General features: G+C 42.9%; 1 long non-coding RNA gene across 1 annotated transcript; it reads left to right on the top strand.

Annotated features, from left to right (window-relative positions):
* The first annotated feature begins 958 nt into the window (after window positions 1-958).
* Window positions 959-4,280, top strand: LOC132650492 (uncharacterized). Its single transcript, XR_009588852.1, has 2 exons — window positions 959-1,081; window positions 3,862-4,280. It is a non-coding gene; the product is annotated as an uncharacterized LOC132650492 (long non-coding RNA).
* The last annotated feature ends 5,518 nt before the right edge of the window (window positions 4,281-9,798 follow it).

The raw sequence follows: 9,798 nt of genomic DNA, 5'->3' as shown, positions 1-9,798 counted from the left end.
GCTCATCACACTCACATGTCTAGACATGTTCTAAGTTACATAGTATGACTTTAACCAGGCTATAAGAGCCTGCTGCCAAGCATGGTGGCACAGAACTTTAATCCCAGCACTGGAGCGGCAGAGGCAAGAAGATGTTTCTGAGTTTGAGGCCAGCCTGGCGTACAGAGCAAGTCCAAGACAGCCAGGGATACACAGAGAAACCTTGTCCAAAAAATTCAAAATATTATTAATATTAATATTAAACCAAACATCAGAGCCATGCCTGCAGGCAGTTTGCACGGTTCCTTTCACAAGGAAGGCACACAGTAGAGTTAATAGAAAAAATGGCAGATGGAAGAAAGATTTAAATCTTGATTTTATTTCAATATTTAAATCTCCATTATAAGAAATTCTTAATGGGTTGAAAACAAAAGAAGTCAAAGATGGCAGGAGAAACTACAGAAGACCCATGGGGCAAGGGCTAGAGGGAGACACAGGGTTCTATTTTTATTTTGTATAGAGAACATGTGAACACCTTCTACTGAAGAAGAATGGTATGAAACACTTGAGGAAATATTCTGTGTGGGGAGCCGAGACTCAGATGCCACTAGCTGGCGCTGACATCTCGCCCTCAAAACTTAAACCTCCAGGGTGCATGCGTAGATGCGTATACACGCTAAAGATTGCGTGAGCACGCTAAGGATTGCGTAGGCACGCCGGTAAGAGTGAGCAGCCAACCAGGGTATTGACACGTCACAAGGCCGCTAGCATAATGGTCCTAGTCATCAGGCGGGGTAAAAGTAAGCAGCCAGTCAGGGTATTCACACGTCACTCAGGTGCGACCCCGGCTTATATAAACAGCGCTACTCCGGGGCCAGTCCTCTCCTTCGATCTCTTCCTTCCCCGTTTCCCCGCCCGGGGCCGCGGCCCTCGGGAAGCCGCCCGCGCCCACGAGGTGGCAGGGCGGCCTCTCTCCCCTCTTCATCGCGTGACTAATAAAGTTTACTGCGGAAGGATTCCTGTGGTCGCGTGCGTTTCCGCCGGCGAAACATTCACGCGGCGGCTCCCAACATCTGGTGCTGAAACCCCGGAACATTGCTGGGTAAGGAGGGCCCCCTTTAGCGGGGAGGAATTCAGAACCGCAACATTAAGGTTTGTCCTGAAAGACATGTTCGATCTCGACTTATCCCGTTTCTCATTTCGGCTAGCGGAAGCCCTTATGGCCTTCTCTGCTGTGATAGCCGCCATAGCTTTCCTTTTTTTGGTCTCGTGCAAATTCAAGGACTGCCTCGGGAGAAAGAGGAGTAACAGAAGGTTAAGGATAGGGGGGTTGCAAGACAACATGCCAGAATCAGGACGTGAGATGAGGTTAAGGGTCCCAATGGATAGAGATAGGGACGTCTCTAAGAAAAAAGGCCCTTCTGTGGACGTTAAAGCCACGGAAGAGAGAGGTCAGGGAAAGGACGCCCTGGTAATAAGAGGTAAAAGAAAAAGAAAAAACCCAATAAAAAGGCCTCTTTATCCTATAAGATTAAAATTCCCGCTAAATGCCTGGGCGCAGCCATCTTGGCTTTCATCAGAGGCTTCCACGTGGCTGGCAACTGGGCGCAGCCATCTTGGCTTTGGGAAAAATGGGCGGGACCTTGGGTATGTCAGCGGTCCCCACGTGGCCGGCGCCATCTTTGATTCAGGCTAGGAGGCCCCTGCCTCCCATGTGCTCTCCATATAATTCATTTAAAAGACTGGTGATTGTTCATTACAAAATGTTTTTATGCTCTTTTAAGAAAAAAAAAATTCTAGCTAATAGGTTTGATATGGCTAAAATAATTTTTACAGTTTAAAATTGTTCTGTTAAGCAGTTAATTTTAAAGCTTGTTTAATCATTAAAAAATTTTGGTTGTGGGGGATTATAGATGCTCCACAGTGTTTACTGTATCAGCAACACCTAGTGGCTGTACTTGGTGTTGTCAGTCGCAGCCTGCTAATGCTAACACATGGCCTGCCGCCATAATGGTTCAGCAATTAAAGGCACGTAAAGCTGTAGTTTGGCTGCCATGTTTGTTTAGGGTTTCCAGCTAAGTTTAGGGTTTCCAGCTGAGTTCAGTTACACGTGGCCAGCCACCATACTGGTCCGGAGATAAAGAGGGTAAAGCTATGAGTTTGCCACCATTCTGTTCAGGTACTGTTCAATTTTATTTAAAGATTCCTTCTGCTAAATTAAAGCCCCTATTTGATATTTTGGAAGGGGATGTTCATATTTCTTCACCCAGAGCCTTAACACCGGCTGCAAGCCACGCTCTGCGAGTGGTAGAAAATGCTTTACAGGATGCCCAATTAAAACGTGTAGATAAAACTAAGGCCTTTGACCTGTGTGTCATTAAAACTAAACATTTGCCAACTGCTGTATTATGGCAAGGTGGGTCCTTAGTGTGGGTTCATCCCAATGCCTCTCCTACAAAAATTATTAAATGGTATCCGGATGCAGTCGCTCAACTCGCACTTCGTGGGTTAAAAACAGCCATTACATACTTTGGGAGGGAGCCAAAGTCTTTAATAGTGCCTTATACGGCTCATCAAGTTCAGGTATTAACTGCTACCTCTGATATTTGGGCGGTGCTGGTTACCTCTTTTAGTGGTTCAATTGATAATCATTACCCAAAACATCCTATTTTGCAATTTGCCTTAACTCAGGAGGTAGTCTTCCCGCATGTAACGTCCCAAAAGCCACTTCGGGATGGACTGGTAGTCTATACAGATGGGTCAAAAACAGGAATAGGAGCTTATGTGGTTAATAATAAAGTTATTTCTAAGCAATATCATGAGACCTCGCCTCAAATTGTGGAATGTTTAGTGGTGTTAGAAGTTTTGAAAAAATTTCCAGGTCCCTTAAATATTGTTTCTGATTCTAGTTATGTGGTAAATGCAACCAAAATCTTAGAGGCTGCTGGATTAATTAAAGTGTCTAGCAAGCTTGCAAAAATTTTTCAAAAGATTCAGTTTGCCTTAATTACCAGAAGATACCCTGTTTTTATTACACACATCAGGGCTCATTCCGGTCTACCGGGGCCCATGTCCCGTGAAAACGACCTGGCAGATCGAGCCACAAAGATGATTGCATTTGCCCTCCTTTTAAATTTAAAATTGGCTAAGGAGTTTCATAAAAGATTTCATGTTACAGCTGAGACATTGCGTAATCGATTTAACATAACTAAAAAAAAAGCTAGAAATATTGTTACCCAATGTCAAAATTGCTGTCAGTTCTTACCTGTGCCTCATGTTGGGATTAATCCCAAAGGAATCTGTCCACTACAAGTGTGGCAGATGGATGTCACCCACATTTCATTTTTTGGTAAACTTCAATACTTGCATGTTTCTGTTGATACTTGCTCTGGAGTTATGTTTGCTTCTCCCCTGACTGGAGAAAAGACAGCCCATGTTATTCAACATTGCCTGGAGGCATGGAGTGCCTGGGGAAAGCCCAAAATTCTAAAAACTGACAATGGGCCAGCCTATACTTCTCAAAAATTTAAACAGTTTTGTCATCAGATGGAAATAACCCATCTCACAGGGCTCCCCTACAACCCCCAAAGCCAGGGCATCATTGAACGTGCTCACCGCACCCTAAAATCCTATTTAATAAAACAAAGGGGAGGAGTCCAGGAGGCTCTGCCCTCAGTGCCACGAGTGACGGTTTCACTGGCACTCTTCACTCTCAATTTTTTAAATTTGGACAGTCAAGGCCATTCGGCTGCTGATCGCCACTGTTCAGGGCCTAACAGGCCCAAGGAGATGATTATATGAAAGGATGTCTTAACTGGACAGTGGAAAGGCCCGGATCCTATTTTAATAAGATCCAGGGGAGCTGTCTGTGTTTTTCCACAGGAAGAAAACAATCCATTCTGGGTACCGGAGCGCCTCACGCGAAAGCTCGTGACAGCTGAAGATGATCTTCCAACAGACACACCTGCTACTGCTGAAAGAATCAAGGACAGCGAGGAGGACCACTAATTCTACTCGAGTGGATTCATTGCCCACAGACTGGCTTTACCCTGGGTTTCTTCTGCCTTTTCTTACTTCAGATTGGGTGGGGGTCGGAATGTTTGGTGTAGCATTGTGTCGTGGCTTAGTGTTTTTTACTCTGGTTGTTCTGCAAACTCTATACCCAAAACAAACGTGACTAGGTCGCAATCGCGCAAGCACTAGCACCCTTGGAACAAGGATCGTCTCCCAAAAATTTGGTTATCCATGTTAAAAAATTAAAACAGACTGTGACACTCAGTCGATGCACCTCAGGGGTTTCACCCATTGCACTGAGTCGATGAGTGATCCAGGTTAATGTTGCCTTTGCCTAAACGGTTATGGTACCTAGACAGGAGGGTGACAGCTCTTGCACTCCCTGGAATTTTATTCCATTGCACGGGAATGAGTGTCACCTCCTTTTAAAAATCTTCTCCCCTAGCCCCTGCACCCAGAGGACTTGTTTCCATTGCACCTGGTGGGGTAAGGGAGTAATCTAAAGCTTTTGATCGCTTACTCCCCAAAGAAGGAGTTTGCTTGATCGAGCTTAGGGCCCTCTTGTACCGTGCTTATAGGCTTTTAGGCAGTTTTCATTTATTTATTTATAACAAAAAGGGAGATGTGGGGAGCCGAGACTCAGATGCCACTAGCTGGCGCTGACATCTCGCCCTCAAAACTTAAACCTCCAGGGTGCATGCGTAGATGCGTATACACGCTAAAGATTGCGTGAGCACGCTAAGGATTGCGTAGGCACGCCGGTAAGAGTGAGCAGCCAACCAGGGTATTGACACGTCACAAGGCCACTAGCATAATGGTCCTAGTCATCAGGCGGGGTAAAAGTAAGCAGCCAGTCAGGGTATTCACACGTCACTCAGGTGCGACCCCGGCTTATATAAACAGCGCTACTCCGGGGCCCGTCCTCTCCTTCGATCTCTTCCTTCCCCGTTTCCCCGCCCGGGGCCGCGGCCCTCGGGAAGCCGCCCGCGCCCACGAGGTGGCAGGGCGGCCTCTCTCCCCTCTTCATCGCGTGACTAATAAAGTTTACTGCGGAAGGATTCCTGTGGTCGCGTGCGTTTCCGCCGGCGAAACATTCACGCGGCGGCTCCCAACAATTCTGCACATTAAGGTCACATTATCACGGTGCTTCTCAGCTACATCTCTTCAAAATGTGCTTTTCTGGTTGTGATGCCGATTACACATTTACTTTTTAAAAGACACATTTGTTCATGTGTGTGTGTGTGTCCCTGGAGGATAGAAGAGGATAGTGGATTCCCTGGAATTGGAATTTCAGTTGGTTAGGGGTTGCCTGACATGGCAGAGTGATACATTTTAATATCTTATTAAATGTGTGAGACATATTAAACATATCAAGTTTGGAAATCTTAAAAGGTGATAATCATCACAAACAGATAAATATACCATCTGCTTCAGTATTCTTACTTTAGTGGCCCAAGCTTCGAACCCCAGCATTCAGAAGGCTGAGACAGGAGGATCACAAGTTCAAGGTTGGCCTCCCCACCTCCTGATGAAAAGGCACAATTTACTCATCCATCCAATTAGCTCAGCTAAGGCAGCATACAGCCTCCTAGTGGTCATGAGTAAGAAACACCATCCTGAAAACACAATGATAAATTTGATTCACCACATGGTGATATAAACTGTTGAGATATACTCGACAGTATTCAAATTTATGTGTGACCATAGTAAAGAATCATTAAGACATCTGTTAATCATCTTTTCATTTTCTTCCTTGAAAAAAAAATGCCTCCTTCTACATATGTTCATGACACATCATTTATGTTTTAGAAAATTTAAGTAACATGAAGTAAGGAAAAGTGAGACCAGGGCTAGAGAGGTAGCTCAGATGTTAAGAGCATTGGCTGCTCTTGTAAAGGTCCTGACTTCAATTCCCAGCAACCACATGGTGGCTCACAACCATCTATAGTGAGATCTCATGCCCTCTTATGGCTTGCAGTGGTACATGCAGGCAGAACACTGTAAAATAAGTAAATAGATAGATAGATAGATAGATAGATAGATAGATAGATAAACTAATAAATCAGAAGAAAGAAAGTAGGAAAGAAAAAAAGCACCATGAACAAATTAATACCTTAAATTCCTTCTTAATGTTTTTGGATGATGCTGGAGAGGTGGCTCAGAGGTTAAGAGCACTACTCAATATTCTTCCAAAGGCCATGAGTTCAATTCCAAGCAACCACATGGTGGCTCACAAGCATCTATACAGAGATCAAGTGTGCAGGCAAATGTTGTATAAATAGTAAAAAAAAATCTTTAAAAAGTTTTGGAAATGTGATCCTCCTGCCTCTGCCTCCTGAGTGCTTACCTTGCAGGTGTGTTCCCCACACCTAGCCTTACCAGGCCACAGAGGAATACACTGCAGCCACTCCTGACTAGTCCTTATAGACTAGAATCAGAGGGAAGGGGAGGTGGACATCCCTTATCAGTGGACTGGGGAAGGGGCACTGCTGGGAGAGATGGAGGGAGGGTGGGGTTAGGAGGGGAGGTGGGAGGGAACTACAAGGGGGATACAAAATGAATAAACTGTAATTAATAAAAATAAATTAAAAAATTCAAAAACATGATGTAGCCTTGTAGGAGAAATGCTAATTAATAGACATAAAGAAGGGGAGACAATTAAACAGATCAACTGTGCTTAGCCCACCTCAGAGAAATTGTATGAACAGTTCCTAAGTATAAAAACAATGGGTAAGCTGGGTGTATTTTGTCATGCCTTTAATTCCAACAACCCTCAGGAGGCAGAGGCAGGTATATCTCATAGAGTTGGATGGTAGCCTGGTCTATGCAATGAGTTCCAGAATAGTCAGGGGCACAGAATACTCTACCAAAAATTAATCAAACAAACAAAAATTAATCAATCAAATCAAAGAACTGACAGCTCTTTGCTCAATTTTCTACACAAGTTATTCATTCCCTCTAATTATGTACATATAATCTAGAAACTTGAAGTGCCTCACTTTAAATTATAGCATTGATATGATCTTCCTAAAATGAAATCTATATTTAAAAGTTACAAATAACAGATGAAAGCATCAGCAATGTAAATGGTGATCAAAAATAGGCAACATAGGGCATGAGAGTTGGCTCAGCAGAGAAGAGGTTTTGCTGGTCTTGCAAATAACTAGTCCTGATTGCCAGTATTTACATAAATATGGAAATCAGGAACCATGGGGAACTGGAATGAGTGGCAACAGGGCCCATGCAGAATCCTGGGAATCAAACACCAGAGACAAGACTAAGAGGGGCATATCTAACTTTATTATCCATTGTAACAGCCTGTAAATGACTGAAAGCCCAATCAGAACCTCCCATGCTATCCTCAAGTACCAGGAACAATCAATGCAGTTGGTTCAACTATAAGGAAAAGTGGGAGTTGAGTGGAGAGGCAAGGTCATGTTAGGAGACACATTGGGAAAGAATCTTCACCAACCCTTTATCTGACAGAGGGCTAATATCCAGTATATATAAAGAACTAAAGAAGCTGAAAAGCAGCAAACCAAGTAATCCAATTTAAAAAATGTGGAGCAGAGCTAAACAGAGAACTCTCTGTAGAGGAATATCAAATGGCAGAGAAACACTTAAAGAAATGTTCAACGTCATTAGCTATTAGGGAAATGCAAATCAAAACGACCTTGAGAATTCACCTTACACCCATCAGAATGGCCAAGATGAAAAACTAAAGTGACAACACATGCTGGAGAGGTTGTTGAGAAAGGGGAACCCTCCTCCACTGCTGGTAGAAATGTAAACTTGTACAACCACTCTGGAAATCCAGCTGCCGATTTCTTAGACAACTAGGAATAGTGCTTCCTCAAGATCCAGCCATACCACTACTAGGCATATATCCAAAAGAGGCTCAAGTACACAATAAGGACATTTGCTCAACCATGTTTGTAGCAGCTTTATTTGTAATAGTCAGAAGCTGGAAATAGCCCAGATGCCCCTCAACTGAAGAATGGAGACAGAAATTGTGGTACATGCACACAATGGAGTATTACTGTGCAATGTAAAACAAGGAAACCATGAAATTTGCAGGTAAATGGTGGGACTTGGAAAGGATCGTCCTGAGTGAGCTGTCCCAGAAGTAGAAAGACACACACGGTATATACTCACTCATATAGACATATAACATAGGATAAACCTACTAGAATCTGTACATCAAAAGAAACTAATTAAGAGAGAGGATCCTGACTAAAATGCTCAATCCCCATCCCAAAAGGCAAACAGGATGGACATCAGAAGAAGAAGAAAACAGGAAACAACCTAGAAACCTGCCACAGAGCGCCTCTGAAAGGCTCTGCCCTGCAGACTATCAAAGCAGACACTGAGACTTACGGCCAACTGTTGGGCAGAGTGCATGGAATCTTATGTAAGAAATGGGAAATAGTAAGACCTGGAGAGGACAGGAACCCCACAAGGAGAGCAACAGAACCAGAAAATTTGAACAGAGGGGTCTCCCCAGAGACTCATACTCCAACCAAGTACCAGGCATGGAGATAACCTAGAACCCCTGCACAGATGTAGCCCAGGGCAGTTTAGTGTCCAAGTAGGTTCCATAGTAATGGGAAGAGGGACTGACTCTGACATAATCTGATTGGCCTGCTCTTTGATCACCTCCCCCTGAGGAGGGAACCAGCCTTACCAGGAAACAGAAGATGACAATGCAGCCACTCCTGATGTGATCTGATAGACTAAGGTCAGAAGGAAGGAGAGGAGGACCTCCCTTATAAGTGGACTTGGGGAGGGGCATGGGTAAAGAAGGAGGAGGGAGGGTAGGACTGGGAGGGGAGGAGGGAGGGAATTATGGGGGGATATAAAGTGAATAAAGTATAATTAATAAAATTAAATTAAATTTAAAAAATTCAGGCTTGGCATGAACACTCACTTTCTGGGTTTTTACCCATTTTTATTGAATAAAATTCCTAGGGTTTAGGAAGATGTGCTGCTATTCAGATGAATTAATTCCTGATTATATAATTTCTGATTTGATTCAAACAATTGTAGAAGTTAACTTGCTTAGAACTTCTAAAACAATTTTACAGTTTTATGGCTGCAATAAATACTTTTGTGGTTCTCCATAAGCCTCACTAAGAGAAGGGCTTGAGACTAATTGTGGCTTCAGATAAGCTCTCACTCTAGGGATAGCTCCATTCATTCTTGTATACAGCAAAAATATAGGCAAGTTTACACTTCTAAAAATGCAAATTATAATGGGGCAACCAAGAAATGACTAAATTAAATACAAAACTTGATGTCAATATATACGAATTGTTTCACTGTAATTCCTATGCCTTGTCAGCTTATGGCATAAAATACTGTCAGTCTAAATTCACTTTGTATCTTGGAATGGAAGACAGATAAAATTTTGGCCCTGAACTCACTACAAACTAAGAGATAGCTGGATAATGTGTAGCCAGGTCAGTCCTAATTGAGCAGACATATATCTTCTTCTAATCTCTTGGACCCTGTTAACCTTTAACCCCTGTCAACCATTGTCATTCTGAACTCGCCATGAAATTCTATAATGGATACACAAATACAAAATATTTAGTTTTAATGAAAATACACGTAACCTGTTACATTTTTTAATTCCTCTTTATCTGTAATCAATTACTTTTTTGATTATGAATTTATTCCTTTGTCTCAGAAATAAAAAAAAAGCTAAGACCAGGCCATAAGCAGGACTGAAGCCCCCTGGAAGTTGCTTCATCCATGAGTTGTAAATATATAAATATGTGTATTGATGTGTTTGCATGAAATATG

The sequence above is a fragment of the Meriones unguiculatus genome (assembly GCF_030254825.1).
Source record: "Meriones unguiculatus strain TT.TT164.6M chromosome 13 unlocalized genomic scaffold, Bangor_MerUng_6.1 Chr13, whole genome shotgun sequence".
NCBI lineage: Eukaryota > Metazoa > Chordata > Mammalia > Rodentia > Muridae > Meriones > Meriones unguiculatus.
This window is presented reverse-complemented; position numbering and strand designations above follow the sequence as displayed.